The following is a 20,545-nucleotide window of genomic DNA, read 5'->3' as shown; positions in this document are numbered from 1 at the left end:
CCTTCCCTTTACCGAACATAATGGCTGGAAGGCTTAGCTGAACATAACACAACTATTAACACACACACACACACACACACACACACACACACACACACACACACACACACACACACTGTCATCTCATATCTCAGGTATGGAACGTACTGTACACGAGAGAGAGAGAGAGAAATATGTGTACATGCCTGCGTGTGTGTTCGCGCACGTGTTCTGTATGCACGGTGCACGTATGCGCTTGCATGTGTGTGTGTGTGTGTACTAGCGAACCTAATGGAGGTCGTAGCACCTGGGTGATTACACCCCTCCAAGTATCCCTCTCATGGGTAATTTGGAGCTGCGTGTTCCAGAACACGCTGACAGACAGGAAACGTAACCATGACAAATAAGGCATTTCTCCAAGTTCTAATGTGGGGATAATGGGCCAGCTACAGGTCCACTCCATTATGGATGGATGGTTGGTTCTCCCCCTCAGTGTTGTGTGTTGATATGAATCACCATAATGGCTGTTGTTTTAGACTGATGAATTAGACTTGGCGTTTAATGGATTATGTACAAGTTCAGTGAGTGTACGTGTGTTTGGTTGTCAGGCTGAATTTAAGATGGAAATTAGTATTTTTGTGTCCTGTAGAGTCAAGGACTTGTATAAGTCATTGTAATAGATGTTGTTTTCAACAAGATGTATGTGTTCGACACGTAACTGAGACTGAAATTCCTATTATTTAATATAGTTGTATGAAGCACTGCTAAGAACGACTGTTGTTTTGGACTCAACCAACATTCAACGAATCATATTCCTGAACTTTACAGTCGTCACATTGAAGTTAAGAATGAAACCCCTAGTACTTTATGCCGGTGTAGAGTTCAGGGACTGTACGTTTGTCACATTCCTTTTTCACATTCCTGTCACGTACACAAAGAACATAGTACGTCACGGCTGTGTTAGAATCAAAGGGTTCCTTCATCTTGGAGCTGTGGAGCATCTTACCCATTTGAAATAATTATGCAAAAATGTCATGTAGAGAGTATGCAAATATAATGTATCCACTGAGTAAAATGTGACAAATTTCAACCCTGTTAGCACACTCAGTACCATGTTTTCATGAAATTCAGAGTAAGCTGACATGTACAGCTAATCTCTCTACATATTAAGCCCTTTACACACACACACACACACACACACACACACACACACACACACACACACACACACACACACACACACACACACACACACGGGTGTGCATAATCACACACCTTCCTTTGGGATCCCTCCTAGTCCAGTATGATTCCTTCCAAGTATACTGTGTTCGGGTTGTGGTGTGGGTCTGGCTTGCTATTGGTCTGGAGATGGCTGAATAGGCCAATCGGTGACGTGCAGAGGTTGTCTCAGTGAGGACAGGGGGGGTCATCCTGTAGACATGGTTTATTGTTACTGGCACTGCTGTCGGTTCTTTGCGGCTCTTTTCCCGTTAAACCCCCTAGAGTCTAAGGGCCCAGGGCTGGGTTTCTAATAAGCTAACATATGTAATTGTTTTAAGATGGTCATACCAAGGAATTGTTTTAATTTTAGGACCCAACAAAAATAATAATTTGATGAAACATTACATTTGGCTTTCCTGCTATTAGCCCTTAATAGCCCATAACAACACATTGAATAACAGATAGTCCAAAAATACATGAAAAGGAAGCATATTTTGAAGTGTCTTATATCTGAGAGCTATAAGAAAGCTCAGGAAATGATTATATATTTTTTACCCATATTTAACCCTTTTTTTGGCACTAAAGTACTACTCTATACTTCCATTCCTTTTTTAACTGGTACAGGGTCACTTCAGATGAATCTTGTGAAGCTTCTAAGCATCGAAAAACAAAATCTGACATGTACGTGTTCGTGAGAGTCTCCTCTTTCTACAGTGGGGTCATATTAGTTTGTAGCGCGTACTGTTTGGTCGCTACAGACATTTACATGAGAAGACAGACTTCCGGGATGTCTCCTGGTGTAGCTCTACCAGGTTCCACCGCAGATGGAAGGCTGACGGTCTGCGGACAGTAGCCCATGCAGAAACGGATATCTCTCTCTAAAACGGATGGATTTTGATGAGGATTTTTTGTATGATGCTAATTAGATTGATGCATGGGCACGTCAATCGACTCTATGGGGTAGTTCTATTCTTTGAGTTCCATTAGTGATTTTAGTCCTCCGTACACTCTCTCACACACACACACACACACACACACACACACACACACACACACACACACACACACACACACACACACACACACACACACACACACACACACACAACCCATCCTTTCCTCATATGACACATACAGTTGAAGTCGGAAGTTTACATACACGTAGGTTGGAGTCATTAAAACTCATTTTTCAACCACTCCACACATTTCTTGTTAACAAACTATAGTTTTGGCAACTCGGTTAGGACATCTATTTTGTGCATGACACAGGTAATTCTTCCAACAATTGTTTACAGACAGATTATTTCACTTATAATTCACTGTATCAGAAATCCAGTGGGTCAGAAGTTTACATACACTAAGTTGACTGTGCCTTTAAACAGCTTAGCTTAGAAAATTCCAGAAAATGATGTCATGGCTTTAGAAGCTTCTGATAGGCTAATTGACATAATTTGAGTCAATTGGAGGTGTACCTGTGGATGTATTTCAAGGCCTACCCTCAAACTCAGTGCCTCTTTGCTTGACATCATGGGAAAATCAAAATAAATCAGCCAAGACCTCAGAAAAAAATTGTAGACCTCCACAAGTCTGGTTCATCCTTGGGAGCAATTTCCAAACACCTGAGGGTACCACATTCATCTGTACAAACAATAATGAGCAAGTATAAACACCATGGGATCACGCAGCCGTCATACCGCTCAGGAAGGAGATGCGTTCTGTCTCCTAGAGATGAACGTACTTTGGGGCGAAAAGTGCAAATCAATCCCAGAACATCAGCAAAGGACCTTGTGAAGATGCTGGAGGAAACGGGTACAAATGTATCTATATCCACAGTAAAACTAGTCCTATATCGACATAACCTGAAAGGCCGCTCAGCAAGGAAGAAGCCACTGCTCCAAAACCGCCATAAAAAAGCCAGACTACAGTTTGCAACTGCATATGTGGATAAAGATCGTACTTTTTGGAGAAATGTCCTCCAGTTTGATGAAAAAAAAATAGAACTGTTTGGCCATAATGACCATCATTATGTTTGGAGGAAAAAGGGGGAGGCTTGCAAGCCGAAGAAAACCATCCCAACCGTGAAGCACAGGGGTGGCAGCATCATGTTGTGGGGGTGCTTTGCTCCAGGAGGGACTGGTGCACTTCACAAAATAGATGACATCATGAGAAAGGAAAACTTTGGTCGCAAATGGGTCTTCCAAATGAACAATGACCCCAAGCATACCCCCAAAGGTGTGGGCAAAATGGCTTAAGGACAACAAAGTCAAGGTATTGGAGTGGCCATCACAAAGCCCTGACCTCAATCCTACAGACAATTTTTGGGCAGAACTGAAAACGTGTGTGCGAGCAAGGAGGCCTACAAACCTGACTCAAGTTGCACTAGCTCTGTCAGGAGGAATGGGCAAAAATTCACCAAACTTATTGTGGGAAGCTTGTGGAAGGCTACCCAAAATATTTGACCCAACTTAAACAATTTAAAGGCAATGCTACCAAATACTAATTGAGTGTATGTCAAATTCTAACCCACTGGGAATGTGATGAACGAAATAAAAGGTCTCTATTATTATTCTGACATTTCACATTCTTAAAGTAAAGTGGTGATCCTAACTGACCTAAGATAGGGAATTTTTACTAGGATTAAATGTCAGAAATTGTGAAAAACTGAGTTTAAATGTATTTGGCTAAGGTGTATGTAAACTTCTGTCTTCAACTGTACATAGTTGATAAGGTTGGCGTGATAAACTCTAAACCTATCCGGATATTGAGCAGGATCTGTAGCACTTTGTGATGATTAAATTGACTGAACACACACAACTGTGTGAACACTGCCCATGCTTGGCTTATAGTGGTCTATGAAGCGTGACCATATCTCACACACACACACACACACACACACACACACACACACACACACACACACACACACACTCATCACACACACACACACACACACACACACACACACATACACGCACAGTGTTGGCAATTAGTGTGAAGCGTGGCTGTCTAACGTGAGAATAGGAGTAGGGAAGTGAAGGGAAGGGAAAGGGGATACCTAGTCAGTTGCACAACTGAATCCATTCAACTGAAATGTGTCTTCATTTACCTGACTGACTATTTCTGTTGTTTTTGCACTGTACTAAGAGTTCTTGCATGTGTCAACAGTGAATGCAATGTTAAATATTGATTTTGTGTGTGTGTGTGTGTGTGTGTGTGTGTGTGTGTGTGTGTGTGTGTGTGTGTGTGTGTGTGTGTGTGTGTGTGTGTGTGTGTGTGTGTGTGTGTTAAGAAGAAGCAAGCAGATCAATGTGAAAAAAATGAATATATATATTTTATTTTACCTTTATTTTACCAGGTTAGGCTCATTGAGATTAAACATATGTTTTCCAAGAGAGACCTGGCCAAAAAAGCAACACAAAGTTTCCGTCATTTACAACATAAAACACAAAGCACTACAGTTGAAAAACATCAGTTTACACATTGAACAGGCACATAGGGTTTGGGATGAGGGGTTCAAATAGGGGTCAAAACATTTACATCCCGCTAAATCATTTTCCACAATAGATTTTACCCGAGCTGTAAAATAATTTGAGGAGACGAGCTCCTGTACTTTCAAGTCTTTTTGTAGCTCGTTCCAAGTAGAGGGGGCAGAGTGGGCTACTGGAATGCTTTTTTACCTAGCACTGTACGGGCCTTAGACACATTCCTGTGAGCGTAGGAGATAATTGCCATTAGCCTGCTGGACAATGTAGATTCACAGGTAAAATGGGAGCTGTCTCAGTATGGCCTTATAAATAAAAACATACCAATGACATAGTCTCTGTCTCCCTGAAGAGCTAAGGAAGGCCAGCCACTGTCATATAGAGGGTACAGTGATGAGTGAGGGTTTTGGTGTTCGTAATAAACCTCAGTGCCCCATGGTACACAGTGTCAAGCATGCGTAATGACGCAATAGGGGCATGCATGTACAAGGTATCCCCATAGTCGGATACAAGCAAGAAGGTAGAGGAAACAAGTCTTTTTCTCGCTTCAAGTGAAAAACATGACTTACTTTGAATAATGTAAAACTTCTTATCTTCTTCTATTAGCACCAGTTAAATGTTCAAATTCACTATTTCTCATTAGCATTACAAATGGTTCCCCTTCCTTTCTGACAGCAACACACACCCACACACACACACACCAACATCGCAGCCCTTCTGACAAATCACGTAGTGTAAAGGTGCATGCTGTGATCGGTCTAATGGCTTATGGAGTGTTACGTTTAGCGTAAATTACATTGAATGTTGGTACTGTATGACCTTATAAAAGCGAGAACAAAACCTTCTGTGGCAACGATAATGGTTGCATCCCAAACAGCACCCAATATTGTTTCTGGAGGCCCTATGGGCCTTGGTCAAATGTAGGGTACTAAAAATGAAATGGGGTGCCATTTGGGTCGTAGATCATGTGTTTTAATGTCTTCATGTTCAAATACCAGTGTGGGTTTTCAATAAGTGTAACAAAAAAAAACTGTAAAATCCTCCAATGTTAGTTCGGGTCATCCATGACCGACCAACCAAATGGCTTAAGAGTAATTACATTGAAAATTACATTTTCTTTCAAAAAGTAACATTTATTTTTCCAAAAAGGAACATTGTTTGCATCCCAAATTGCAACCTTTCCCTATATAGTGCACTACTTTTGACCAGGTCCCATAGGGAATAGGAAACCATTTGGCACGCAGACATTGAAATGCAATGCAGCTAATTAAAACAGACCTTTAGGAACGACCCCAACTCCCCCAGTGTGCTTCACTGTATTCCGTGTCACCATCTCTCTCCACCTATGAACGAGGAGACTGATGACACTCAGACAGTCCCACAAAGGAACATTGAAATGAAACAGAGTTAATTAGAACAGACCTTTATGAATGACCCCCATGTGCTTCACTGTATTACGTGCCATCACTGTCCACCTATGGGTGTCGTCAACACCACACACACACACACACACATCCACACACATAAAAAAGGTTTATATACTGTAAGGTCAACCTGATTAAAATGTCACTCTGATTAAAACAGATTTATTTTTCCAAAAAGGAACATTGTTTGCATCCCAAATTGCAACCTTTCCCTATATAGTGCACTACTTTTGACCTGTAACGTTATTACTCACTGACTGAGTGTGTGTGTGTGTGTGTGTGTGTGTGTGTGTGTGTGTGTGTGTGTGTGTGTGTGTGTGTGTGTGTGTGTGGAGGCTCCCCAGAGGAGGAAGGGGAGGACCATCCTCCTCAGTGAATTTCATTAAAAAAAAAAAATTGTGAAACATTATAATAATTATCATTTTTAGATAAAACTATACAAAATATATTTACGTCTTACACAGTAATTATGACAACTCCTGAAGAATGTCCTCCAACCTATCAGAGCTCTTGTAGCATGAACTGACATGTTGTCCACCCAAGCAAAGGATCAGAGAATGAATCTAGTACTTAGAGCATAAGCTACAGCTAACGAGCACTGCAGTTTATAAAATGTGGTGAGTAGTCAACTCAAAGAGCGAGAAAGACAATAGTTGAACAGTTTTGAACAAATGTATTTATTTTAAAATGAATGAGAAGCAGGAGAGAGAGCCCACAATATGTCGTTGTATTTTTTTCACTTTCACTTAGCTAGAGAATATAGCTAGCTAGTTTAGCCTACTCAAACACCTGGCTCAAACCGAAAGGGATGCTATGTTAGCTAGCTGGCTACGGCTATCCAACATTGGAACTCTTCCAAGTTAAGGTAAGCTTTTGGTTTTATTAATTTATTGCCAACAGGGCCCGCCTGTGTAACCGCTAAACTGCTTGCTGACTATACTGTACTGCATGATTGTAGTGAGTTTAATAATGTGTTAGTTCCAATAGCTATGTTGACTAATCTGATGTAAGCTAATTAAGTGACAACAATGTAGGCTGTGTGTAGCGGTTAGTGGTTATGATATAAAGATTTGGTTTGGAAAGTTTTTTTCGCCTGGCCACAACCAGCTGATGTTTTGTGCACTCAAGTCCACAAGCAAAGGGCGATGAGGAGGAGAGTGCGTAGATGCGAGAAGGAATTATACAACGTGCTGTCATGCTGTTTGTATGTGGCTGCTATGAAAGTGAACTGTGTCTGCGTGTGATCAGGGGTGTATTCATTCCGCCAATTCGGTTGGAAAACGTTTCTTAAACGGAAGCAAAAGGAATGAAACAGGGATAAACACACCTGAATTTCTCCAATCTAAACTATAGTTTGGAACTGTTGGGCTAATGAATACACGCTAGATGCATGCAAGCGTGTGCAAGGTGATATTGAATTTGTCACTGTCTGTCACTTTGATTACTCAAATGTTTCTCTCTACCTGTGCACCTACACCGTAAACTTTCATTCATAGGCTAGGTTGTAGCAACCTCATGATGGGTATAGAGAAAATGTATCCTGTAGTAGTCTAAACCTATCGATGTTACAATGAGGTGGGTGAATGGAATATGACTGACAGTCATCCAATATGCTGTAATGGAAATAAGGCCATGCTCATAAAAACAATTATCTTCCTCCCTTATCTTAAACGGCACCGACCGCAACTAGTGTACTGTATGTGTGTGTGAGTGTGAGTGTGTGTGTACTGTTGTAAAGACAATATTAATTTAGCCACCCCCTCATGGGACAATGAGAATGAAGTTGAATAGAAAAAGATCCAACCAATGCATTTCAGCGTCATTTAAGCTTCATGTTATAGTATTCATCAAGTTCCCTTACAGAAAAAACATCATTTCACATGTGGAACATGTGGCACAGCCAGAAGAGGACTGGCCACTCCTCATAGCCTGGTTCCTCTCTAGGTTTCTTCCTAGGTTTTTGGCCTTTCTAGGGAGTTTTTCCTAGGGAGTTTTTCCTAGCCACCGTGCTTCTTTCACATGCATTGCTTGCTGTTTGGGGTTTTAGGCTGGGTTTCTGTACAGCACTTTCAGATATCAGCTGATGTACGAAGGGCTATATAAATAAATTTGATTTGGAAAATCACACGATTTCACATGAAATTTCACATGTGAAATCATGTGAAAATGTTCATTTGGAACACTTCACATGTGATCACATGTGTATTAACACGTATAGTTCCATGTTATCACGTTGGTTTACATGTTGTCACATTATCATATAAACTTTACATAAGACCATGTGATCACATGAAAACATTTGTTTTTGGAACATTTCACATGTGATGAAGTGAAATTCGAAATGTTTTTTCTGTAAGGGTTGTTTCCCCTCTCTCTCTCTGTCTCTCTCTCTTTCTCACGCTCTCTCTCTTTCTCACGCTCCGCTCACTCTCTGTTCGACAACCTGTGACGCTCTGTGTGTGTGTGCGTGTGCGTACGTGCATCAGAGAGAGAGAGAGAGAGAGAGAGAGAGAGAGAGAGAGAGAGAGAGACCGACCACAGGAGGTTGGTGGCACTTTATTTTAATGATTTATTTTTAGGGGGTGGATCAGCTTTAATATTGCAGATAGATTTAATTGTCTCCATCATTTCCAATCCCCCATATACACTACCGGTCAAAAGTTTTAGAACACCTACTCATTCAAGTGTATTTCTTTATTTGTATTATTTTCTACATTGTAGAATAATAGTGAAGACATAAAAACTATGAAATAACATATGGAATCATGTAGTAACCAACAAAGTGTTAAATATATCCAAATATATTTATATTTGAGATTCTTCAAAGTAGCCTCCCTTTGCCTTAATGACAGCTTTGCACACTCTTGGCATTCTCTCAACCAGCTTGAGATAGTTGAGGTAGTCACTTGGAATGCATTTCAATTAACAGGTTTGCCTTCTTAAAAGTTAATTTGTGGAATTGATTTACTCCTTAATGCGTTTGAGCCAATCAGTTGTGTTGTGACAAGGTAGAGGGGTATACAGAAGATAGCCCTATTTGATAAAAGACCAAGTCCATATTATGGCAAGAACAGCTCAAATAAGCAAAGAGAAACGACAGTTCATCAATACTTTAAGCTTTGAATGTCAGTCAATACAGAATATTTTAAGAACTTTGAAAGTTTCTTCAAGTGCAGTCGCAAAAACCATCAAGCGCTATGATGAAACTGGCTCTCATGAGGACCGCCACAGGAAAGGAAGACCCAGAGTTACATCTGCTGCAGAGGTTAATTTCATTAGAGTTACCAGCCTCAGAAATTGCAGCCCAAATAAATGCTTCACAGAGTTCAAGTAACAGACACATCTCAACATCAACTGCTCAGAAGAGACTGTGTGAATTAGGCCTTCATGATCGAATTACTGCAAAGAAACCACTACTAAAGGACACCAATAAGAAGAAGAGACTTGCTTGGGCCAAGAAACACGAGCAATGGACATTAGACCGGTGGATTTTTAATATTTTTTTATTTGGGGGGATTTTTCACCCCTTTTTTCTCCCCAATTTCGTGGTAATTACAGTCTTGTCTCATCGCTGCAACTCCCATACGGACTCAGGAGAGGCGAAGGTCGAGAGCCATGCGTCCTCCGAAACACAACCCAACCAAGCCGCACTGCTTCTTAACACAACGTACATCCAACCCGGAAGCCAGCCGCACCAATGTGTCGGAGGAAACACCGTACACCTGGCGACCGTGTCAGCGTGCACTGCGCCCAGTCCACCACAGGAGTCACTAGTGCGCGATGAGACAAGGATATCCCTGCCGCCAAACCCTCTCTAACCCGGACGACGCTGGGCCAATTGTGCGCCGCCCCATGGGCTTCCTGGTCGCGGCCGGCTGTGACAGAGCCTGGGCTCGAACCCAGAATCTCTACTGGCACAGCTAGCACTGCGATGCAGTGCCTTAGACCACTGCGCCACTCGGGAGGCGACCGGTGGAAATTTGTCCTTGGGTCTGGAGTCCAAATCTGAGATTTTTGGTTCCAACAGCCGTGTCTTTGTGAGACTCGGTGTGGGTGAACGGATGATCTCTGCATGTGTATTTCCCACTGTAAAGCATGGAGGATGAGGTGTGATGGTGTGGGGGTGCTTTGCTGGTGACACTGTCTGTGATTTATTTAGAATTCAAGGCACACTTAACCAGCATGGCTACCACAGCATTCTGCAGCGATACACCATCCCATCTGGTTTGGGCTTATTGGGACTATGACTTGTTTTTCAACACGACAATGACCCAACACACCTCCAGGCTGTGTAAGGACTATTTTACCAAGAAGGAGAGTGATGGAGTGCTGCATCAGATGACCTGACCTCCACAATCCCCCGACCTCAACCAAATTGAGATAGTTGGGATGAGTCAGACCGTAGAGTCAAGGAAAAGCAGCCAACAAGTGCTCAGCATATGTGGGAACTCCTTCAAGACTGTTGGAAAAGCATTCCATGTGAAGCTGGTTGAGAGAATGCCAAGAGTGTGCAAAGTTGTCATCAAGGCAAAGGGTGGCTATTTGAAGAATCTCAAATATAAAATATATTTTGATTTGTTTAACACTTTTTTGGTTAGTACATGATTCCATATGTGTTATTTCATAGTTTTAATGTCTTCACTATTATTCTACAATGTAGAAAATAGTCAAAGATAAAGAAAAACCCTTGAATGAGTAGGTGTTCTAAAACTTTTGACCGGTAGTGTATAAATATAGTGTATATATTATGTTAAAAATATAGATATAGATCTATTATAATTTATTTATATATATTTTCCTTTATTATTTTTTTTTAACCCTACCACCTCTCCCGTATTGAAGTAAACTAATGAACACCACCACTTAGGGTTCTACTTCCAGTTTATACGTACTATATACATTTTACAGACACAGTATATTTTACATTAGTTGTATTTTGTTTGTCTTTAGTCCTTTAATCCTACCACCCCTCCTGTAATTGGATTAAACTAATGAACACCACCACTTAGGCTTCTACTTCCAGTTTATACGTACTATATACATTTTACAGACACAGTATATTTTACATTAGTTAGATTTTGTTTGTCTTTAGTCCTTTAATCCTACCACCCCTCCTGTAATTGGATTAAACTAATGAACACCACCACTTAGGCTTCTACTTCCAGTTTATACGTACTATATACATTTTACAGACACAGTATATTTTACATTAGTTAGATTTTGTTTGTCTTTAGTCCCATCCTTCAGCTCCACTCATCCCCCTCCCATCTATCTCTGAACACCATCTAGTTTTGATTTCTATTTGCCATATATTTTTCCAACTGTGCCATTTCACAAAAGTTCTGAACCTTTCTATTCTCATAGTTTCTACAAATTATAAATGAAAGAAAAACATTTCTGCTTAGAGTATTATTATATTATTGATGGATTGACTATGATTTTTCAGATCACCCTATCTCCAGAGTTAACTCCAGGTACATGTTGCAATTCTTCATCCGTTCCTGGATCAAAACAGATCTAATGGTTCTGTCTCCTCGCAGCAAAATCTGCAGAGCTGGGATGGTTGTATCCCCCATATATATACCATTCTATTGGTTGCAATACGTTTTTATAATCATTTATATTGAAAAGAGGAAAACTCTAAATTGATTTGGTTGGTGGCACCTTAATTGAGGTGGACGGGCTCGTGGTAATGGCTGGAGCAGAATAGGTAGAATGGTATCAGATACATTAAACCTGTGATTTCCATGTGTTTGATGCCATTCCATTGATTCCATTCCAGCCATTATTATGAGCTTTCCTCCCCTCAGCAGCCTCCTGTGGCACACACACTGTGTACGTCATCTAAATAATTGTATTTCCTGGAAAAGGCGACTGACCATGTTTCACGTTGATACCAGTCACATACCAGGCTGTGTGTCATTGCTGTTACAGGATTAAAGGAAAACACACAATATAAATGTCATTGCTGTTATGAGTATACCAGACAGACAGGTAACATAAGACTGATCTTAAATTACTCCACTGATCCACAAAAGGGTAAATGTAGACAACAATATAAAGAAAACACAAAACATAAATGAATATGATGTAAAATTGAGCATTAGTATATTTGTTATCGTATACAACCTTCATGTTCATATCTATCAAAGAAAGAGAGGATATAAACAGTGAGGGGTGTTGTATTTGGGCTGGTTTTTGGAGTGCTGCTTTGTGCTGCGCTCCATGAGAGAGCTTTAAAGGGATGCTTCCCAAACGGCACCCTATTCCCTACATAGTGCACTACTTTTGACCAGAGCCCTATCGGCCATTTGGGATGGAATGGTTTCCATTTGGGACGTACTCTAAGAGAGGTGGTTACTTGTACATGTTATTTAATGCACCTCAGAGAGCTAGAATAACAATGCGGATGTTAAACCTACATGACGAGCAAATATTTAAGCTGGGAATGAGCCTTGTCGCGTGGCACTTAAAATGAAAAACAGGTGCATTAGCAAATATGTATTTGTTACAAGGCTGTGTGTGTGTGTGTATGTGTGTGTGTGTCTCTCTCTCTCTCTCCTCTCTCTCTCTCTCTCTCTCTCTCTGTGTGTGTGTGTGCGTTTATACTGTACGTTTATTTGATCTGGAAAATGGGTGGCAAATAGGTTCAGTTGGACGCTTTTATCAATCTTTAGATTGAATTAACAATGACAGTTGGCTACTGTTTAATAGGACCTAATCCACATCAAATAATAATCATTTGTCATAAACAGGAGATGATCATATGCTCTGAGATAGTTGATCCACAGTAACTACGTAGTCTATTGACTTAACTCTAAGCCTACTGGACAACCATAATGAAACAATCTCTCACGCTTTGCTCTATTCTTCAAATATACTTGTTCACAGCTAGTGTAATTTGATTATTCTATTCCACTTGATAGCTCAACTTGTTTTCAGAACCTATCCATCCATTGTTATTAGCCAGGCTGCATCACATCCGGCTGTGATTGGGCGTCCCATAGGGTGGCGTACAATTGGCCCAGCGTCGTCTGGGTTTGGCTGGGGTAGGCCGTCATTGTAAATAAGAATCTGTTCTTAACTGACTTGCCTAGTTAAATAAAGGTTAAATTAAAAATAAAAATAAAATATTCAAATACAGCTGACAGCTAGTGGAAAACTGTATTCCATCCCACTTGTGAGCCCATGTATTTATTTACTATTTGGGAAGAAAATACTTTTAAACTATCACTTTGAGTCACTTTGTTTGTAGCTCTCTTTGAGCAACACATTGTTAATCAATACAGGTGTGTGTGTGTGTGTGTGTGTGTGTGTGTGTGTGTGTGTGTGTGTGTGTGTGTGTGTGTGTGTGTGTGTGTGTGTGTGTGTGTGTGTGTGTGTGTGTGTGTGTGTTTCTCTCTCTCTCTCAAAAAGTGCATTTTAGAAATAAGCCTTGGGCCCTGAAGCAACTCCATGCTCTCTCTCTCCTCTCCTCTACCGCTCCAACCACATCTGCCCTCTATCCTCTGATCCTTCCATCCTCTCACCCCTCCCTCAATCCCTTCCCACAGGGAAAGACAAATGGGAAGTTTTTAAATACATCTTCTACATCAACAATCGCTGAGAAAAAGGCAGAAATATGCCTCATGTTTTTGATTTACAAAGAAGCCTTATATCCTTAGAGCTTATGGTTAGTAGATGGGAGGAAAGATGGGAGGAAAGATGGGTGGATGGGTGGGTGGATAGATGGGTGGATAGATGGGTGGATGGATGGATGGGGAGACGGACGGGTCAAATCAAATCAGATTTTATTGGTCACATACACATGGTTAGCAGCTGCGAGTGTAGCGAAATGCTTGTGCTTGTAGTTAGTGGAAGGATGGGTGGTCAGGAAGGATGGGTGGATGGATGGATGTGGGGAATATAAAAAATAAGACACAAAGCAGGTCAAATGCTAATCAGGGGCCCTGTATACACTCAGGTTGTACAACTGATGCACAAGTTATTTGACACAACGGTTGTGTTACAACTGGTATTGTTGTGGGACAACGGAGAGCTTCACTGCACAAAAACGATTACACAACCATTGTGCGGATTCTTGACAACCTTTGTTTAAATAAAATTGTGCAGACAAACTCTCTGCTGTATTAAAACAGTTGTGTCAAATGTGTTGTACGTCAGTTGTACAACCTGAGTGTGGACGGGGCCATGTACAGGGAGAGGAGTGAGAGAATCAGCTGTCCGTATGAGTTGCTGCTTGGAATGCTGATGAAGTAATCATTTGATCCTTCTTTCCTCACAACAGGCAGGTCTGTCCATCCGAGCAGCGGCAGGAAAAGTGGAGAGGAGAGCTTAGGGGAGGGAAACCATTTGCTCTGCTCTGCTCTCTACACTCTCTCTCTCTCTTGCTCTCTCGTTCTCTTTCTCTTTCTCTGCTCACATGTTGGTAGTTTTGTTTGTTTCATGGGGAATTACTCAGACCATGGGGGATTTTCTCAGCAAAATAGTGAGATCAAATCTTTCACGAAATGAAAAATGACCCCAAAAAGCAGCAGATAGCCCGTGGTATTCCATTTTTCATGAACTACTATGTGGTACAGTATGATGTCCAGTCAGAGGCCTCATTTAAACATTCACACACTTTTAGTTCTCTTATAACTGGAGTATTTTCTCAGGTCTCATGGGTCGAGGAAAAGTGCTGATCCCATATTGAGATATATATAAACAGAAACATTACCCCATAACCCACTTTAAGGATGTGATCCTAGAGAGAGGAATGTTTTTCTGGATGTGTCATCCCCCAGCGATTGGTCCAGAGTGTGTGTGTGTGTTATCTCTTTGACCCACTCAGCATGGAGCCAGATGGAGCCTGTCCAGAGTTCCCTAGTAGTCTATCCTAAGGGTCCCCGGGGGGCCAACATAACAAACAGCCAGCTTAATCTGGTCCCTCTTACTAACAAACCCCCCCCCCAGTCATTCTCCAGCTCCACCATCCATCCCTCCACTGCCCTCACATCTGGGGACCACTCCTCCCCCCTGCTAAGTGGCTAAGTGGGAACTTTCAGCTGTAAAATGAAAACAACACGTAGCAGCCTGAGTTGTAGTAAGTAAAGTAAGTAGCCTCGCTTGAGAACAGCTCATAGGGCAGGAGCCAGAACGGCCCATAGGGCAGGAGCCAGAACGGCCCATAGGGCAGGAGCCAGAACGGCCCATAGGGCAGGAGCCAGAACGGCCCATAGGGCAGGAGCCAGAACGGCCCATTGGTCAGGAGCCAGAACGGCTCATTGGTCAGGAGCTTATCTCTTGTTGTAACTTGAGGCAATTTGATGTATAAGTACACCCCCTGGACAGGACGCTGATTGGCCTGATTTGGCATGGGTTCAAACTCTACCCAGTCCCCTTCTGTCTCACACTTCTTTTCACTGTCCTATCGTCCAATAAAACCACACAAACATGGAAGAGAGAGTGGTACTCAAGGCTGTACTGTAGGCTATGCAGGCCTGCCACCATCGTCACCGACTGGTGTCGGCGCGGCAGCGCTTGAGGAGATAAGCGATAACGAGTATCTGTTCTTTCAGAAGCTCCTCATCCTTGGAGAGACACACACACACACCCCGAAGGTAATGCAGCAGGAAAAGATTACAGATATGTTTCAAATGGTTGAAATTAGAGGCAGTCAGGCAACCGACCGAGGGTTCAATTGAACATCCTTCTTAGGTTTGCAGAGACTCCCGGAGGAGGATGTCTCAGTGCGCCAACGTTACATCAGGGTTATTGCAAGGTGTGGAATGAGATTGTTATGATCATTACCAGCATGTGATTGAGATTCATTGAACCAATAAGGAAAAGGCTAGACAGTGATAATTGTTGTTTTGTTCTGATCTCCAACATAGATGGTCTACGAGATGTTTGTAATGTGTGATTACTTGGACTAACGGTAGAAAGTTTTGTCGAGTTTATCAAAGGACAGACAAACAGCTCTTTCTACAGTGACAGCCAGGAAATTTTCAAAAATGTCTGAGAAATCATCAATATCACGATTGTTGTTTTGTCCTCATCTCCAACATAGATGGTAGAACATTTCATGATGTTATGTTTGGTCGTGGGCTTGGAAACATATTGATGAACAGATTATCGATGAACAACCGAACAGCTCTTACCCTCAGTGACAGCCAGGAGAAAATGAGTGTAAAAAAACAGGCCAATTTTTTGTATTGTTGTGTTGTGATGTGTTATGGCAGCAGCGGGTAGAGAGACCAGACAGACTCAGTTATTAGCTATTTGCTGTAAAAGCCCAAACAAACCAATAAAGGTGGGGAGTAGGGACTGCCTGGCAGCATGGCATCTTCAGGACTGTGAGTTATCCGATCTGGACGAGGCCCTCTGGCTGTATTTGATTGAGCAGAGATTACTGTGTTTACTCTGGGGGATGCTGTGTGTGTGCGTGTGCGTGTGCGCATGTGTGCTCTGTGGATGGTCTGCGAGTCATAAAACAGTGGTAATTGAATGAGTGAGAGACTGGAGCCCCCCTTCAGACAGATAGGTAATAAATCACAGGCTGTGACAGGAAGGTTATCCTCTAGTATCCTCCTCCTACACTGTGGTACTGTGAACAGACCCATGAAGACATCTCTGACAGGCTAGGGCCCAACCTGCACTCAAGGCACTATCCCAACTGACATACAGGTAGTAAGTCGGACTATGACAGTAAGGCTATCTTCCTCCTACTATATATTGACCTAGATTAGGGGCCTGAATTGCATTCTAGGAAGCACCCCAAATAACACCCTATTCCCTATATAATGCACCCTATTCCTTATAACGTGCACAAAAAATACAGTGTCAGTTGAAATGGAACAATGTTTTAATTTATTTTTATTTTTTTTACCAAAGATGAGTGAAAATATCTAATTTGTCGAATAATACATTCATCATGACACGCTTGGCCCTCTTCAATATCTGTTTGCCACTTCACAATATCTGTTTCATTCATGTCATCCCATTCAGAGCTCTCTGCTCCTGGCTGATTGTTGTTCATCACACACATTAACACACACATCCCTCCCTCCGGTGCATCAGGTTCCAGCTACAACAAGAGACTCATAGAAAAATGCAGTTGTATAAAAAAAGCTGCATTTATGAATCACCGGCATGATTTTTTTCTAGAAAAATGTATAAAACTTCTAATGACGCATTGCGATAACAGAGGGAAGTGGTGTGTGTGTGTGTGTGTGTGTGTGTGTGTGTGTGTGTGTGTGTGTGTGTGTGTGTGTGTGTGTGTGTGTGTGTGTGTGTGTGCCTCCAATACTTTCCACAGGCCATTGGGTTCTAATAGGATAAGAAGTCATTCCATTCATTTCTAGCATTCTCGTTTAGTAGGTACCAGTAATGAAAAAAACCCATAGAGACTGCGGAGAGACTGCGGAGAGCGAATGACATGAGAGATTTGTAAAATATAATCTAATATAATATAATGCTGTATGGGCTGGAGACCAGAGACGGAGTGGGACCAGAAATCGGCCTGGGCATTTATAACACCGGTTTTCCTTGAGGCCCCCACTCTGGCCCATTGTTTTCTTCAAGGCCCCCAGTATTAGCCAAATAATGATAATTCTGCTCAAGAAAAAACTATTTAGACATGCCCACTCAGCTAACAATGGACCAGCCCATCTGGCATTTGCCGAACTGCCCTACAGCCGGTCTGTTTCTGCTGGAGACTAGAGAGCTAGGCTGGTGTATAGTCTCATTATAAACCAACGGACAGAGAGGAAGAGTTACCGTGGTAAATTTACCGACTGTGTCTGAATAGGACAGAGACAGACGGTGTCAACTGTGTCACCAGACAGGAGTGTTCAGCTATACGTCAGGAAACGCGAGGTGTGTGTGTGTGTGTGTGTGTGTGTGTGTGTGTGTGTGTGTGTGTGTGTGTGTGTGTGTGTGTGTGTGTGTGTGTGTGTGTGTGTGTGTGTGTGTGTGTGTGTGTGTGTGTGTGTGTGTGTGTGAGTAACAGGCGATTGCAATGAGTTATGATCACAATGCATCACCACAGCAGCCTAACTTCCACAGCCTGACGGTGACATCTACCTGAGACTCCAAGCCAAACTCTACAGAGTCAACCCTCTGGATCCTTCATCTGCAACCCTCTGCTTCATCCGTTCCATTCTCATTGACTTCCTGAATCCTCATTATCACATCCATTCTGTTTCCTCAATAAATATTCTAAACTGGTCCTTTAACTAGTGAATAGTCATTTCCTCTGTCTCGCTAACTCTGCCAGCAGTCCTCAGCCTTATCATAAGTTGTCAACTGCTGTCTTCATTTCCCACCATAGTAGATGGCTGACACATAATAGTCTGCCTTTTGGGTTGTTAGTCTAGTCCTAGCTATGAATGTTAGTCTAGCCCTAGCTAGGAATGATAGTCTAGCCCTAGCTAGGAATGTTAGTCTAGCCCTAGCTAAGAATGTTCATCTAGACCTAGCTAGGAATGTTAGTTTAACCCTAGCTATGAATGTCAGTCTAACCCTAATGATGAATTAAGGTCACTAGTTATGTTTGGCAACACTGCTTCCTGTCAATGTATTTGTTCAGTCTCATTGTTAATCAGAGAGCCTTTACTTTTCACCACCTCTGTGTTCATAAGACAACCATATCAGGGGCCCGTATCCACAATGTCTCAGAGTAGGAGTGCTGATCTAGGATCAGTTTTGGCTTTTAGATCATAATGAATAATATTATATGGACAGATCCTGGATCAGCACTCCTATTCTGAGCTGCTATGTGGATATGGACCTGCTCCAGTTTTCTGTGGATGGAGGCATAACGGCCTCTTTTCAGCCAGACTGACACTGATCATTACTCTAATTTCTACTACAAACATATTAGAGATGCTTTCATAGAAAATACCCAAAACACCTTTGTACACGACTATGATGTTGCACGACATCGCACTACTATCAAAATTGCCATTTACACCATCAAGCTATCACAGACTGCCTCTACAAGACTTCAAGGATAATGGCTAACTTTAAACCATCACGCCCTGCTTTCATAAAAAATATTTTATTGAGAACACCCAAACTACTCTATCACTGCTTGAGAATCAAGTTTGAAAATCAAAACATCTCCTTTGTACAAGACTATGAGGACATGGGTTTACAACTAACAAAATGTCAGTTTATGTTTAAGGCCATTACAGACTGCCAAATAGGAGAGTACTTAGGTCTAATCTCCATCACACACCCACAAGCTGTCCATCACCACCCACTGGATAGAAGATTAGAGCTCTCTCTCTCTAGAGAGAGAGAGAGAGAGAGACTGTGTTGATTATGGTAAAGCTCTGTCCCTCCTGATATCAAGTTACAGGGAATATGGATTCATGGACATTGTTCTGATTTCTGAACTCTTTTATGAAGGTCAACTCTGTGAGATGACAGCATCACAATTTTATGTGTGGTCACACATATACACACACACACATATACACGCACACACATAAATGTGACTTCAGATTAAAATAATAATATCTCTCCCTGAACGTGAATTTGAGAACACAGTGAAGCGCTGTCCCTCCTTTACAACAGTCTTTATACAGTATACCCTCATACAGTGAGAAATTAACATTGGAACACCCGGAACACTGGATCAGAGAGCACCAATAGGAATGGGTCTTAATATAACTGTTATAATCATCTATCATTATATCAAAATTATACCCTATAATGTAATATACTCTACAGTAATGTCCATGATTGACGTTTGTTCATGGGAAGAATTTCCTTTATGATTTTGTGTGTGTGTGTGTGTGTGTGTGTGTGTGTGTGTGTGTGTGTGTGTGTGTGTGTGTGTGTGTGTGTGTGTGTGTGTGTGTGTGTGTGTGTGTGTGTGTGTGTGTGTCTTTGCTGTATTCTGTTAAAGCCTCATTAATGCAACTGTGAGCGACTGAAAACATCAATTTTATGTGTCGTATCAGAGTGAACAGGAAATCTTCCTGTTTCCATCGATGGCAGAGAGAGAGAGAGAGAGAGAGAGAGAGAGAGAGAGAGAGAGAGAGAGAGAGAGAGAGAGAGAGAGAGAGAGAGAGAGAGAGAGAGAGAGAGAAAAAAAGAGAGAGAGAGAGAAAAAAGAGAGAGAGAAAAAAGAGAGATTAAATGAGAGAGAGCCTGACACGGCTGAGTATGTGGGTGTGTCTGTGTGTGTATGCATGCGTGCATGTGCGTCTGTGTGTGTTTCAGAATGGCAGGAAGGTTCAATAATCAAATCCCCAAATGTCTTCTGTTTGTCTGTGAGAGGATGAGAGATAATTGCGTTCGGTAATAATGAGCTCTGGAAAATAGATTGTCTACCCAAATAGTTTTCTGGGAAATCTGTGTTTAGGGAATTGGGCATCCTGGTATACAATACACCCAGCCTAATACAGTACTATTCATAGAAAGATAGATCTATTCATTTAATATATA

The 20,545-nt window shown here is 41.7% G+C and overlaps 1 pseudogene; it reads left to right on the top strand.

Moving 5' to 3' along the window:
• LOC106564482 (glyoxalase domain-containing protein 4-like) overlaps nucleotides 1-14,365 on the top strand; it is a 28,286-nt pseudogene extending 13,921 nt beyond the window's left edge.
• The last annotated feature ends 6,180 nt before the right edge of the window (nucleotides 14,366-20,545 follow it).

The sequence above is a fragment of the Salmo salar genome, chromosome ssa12 (genome assembly GCF_905237065.1).
Source record: "Salmo salar chromosome ssa12, Ssal_v3.1, whole genome shotgun sequence".
Classification (NCBI taxonomy): domain Eukaryota; kingdom Metazoa; phylum Chordata; class Actinopteri; order Salmoniformes; family Salmonidae; genus Salmo; species Salmo salar.
This window is presented reverse-complemented; position numbering and strand designations above follow the sequence as displayed.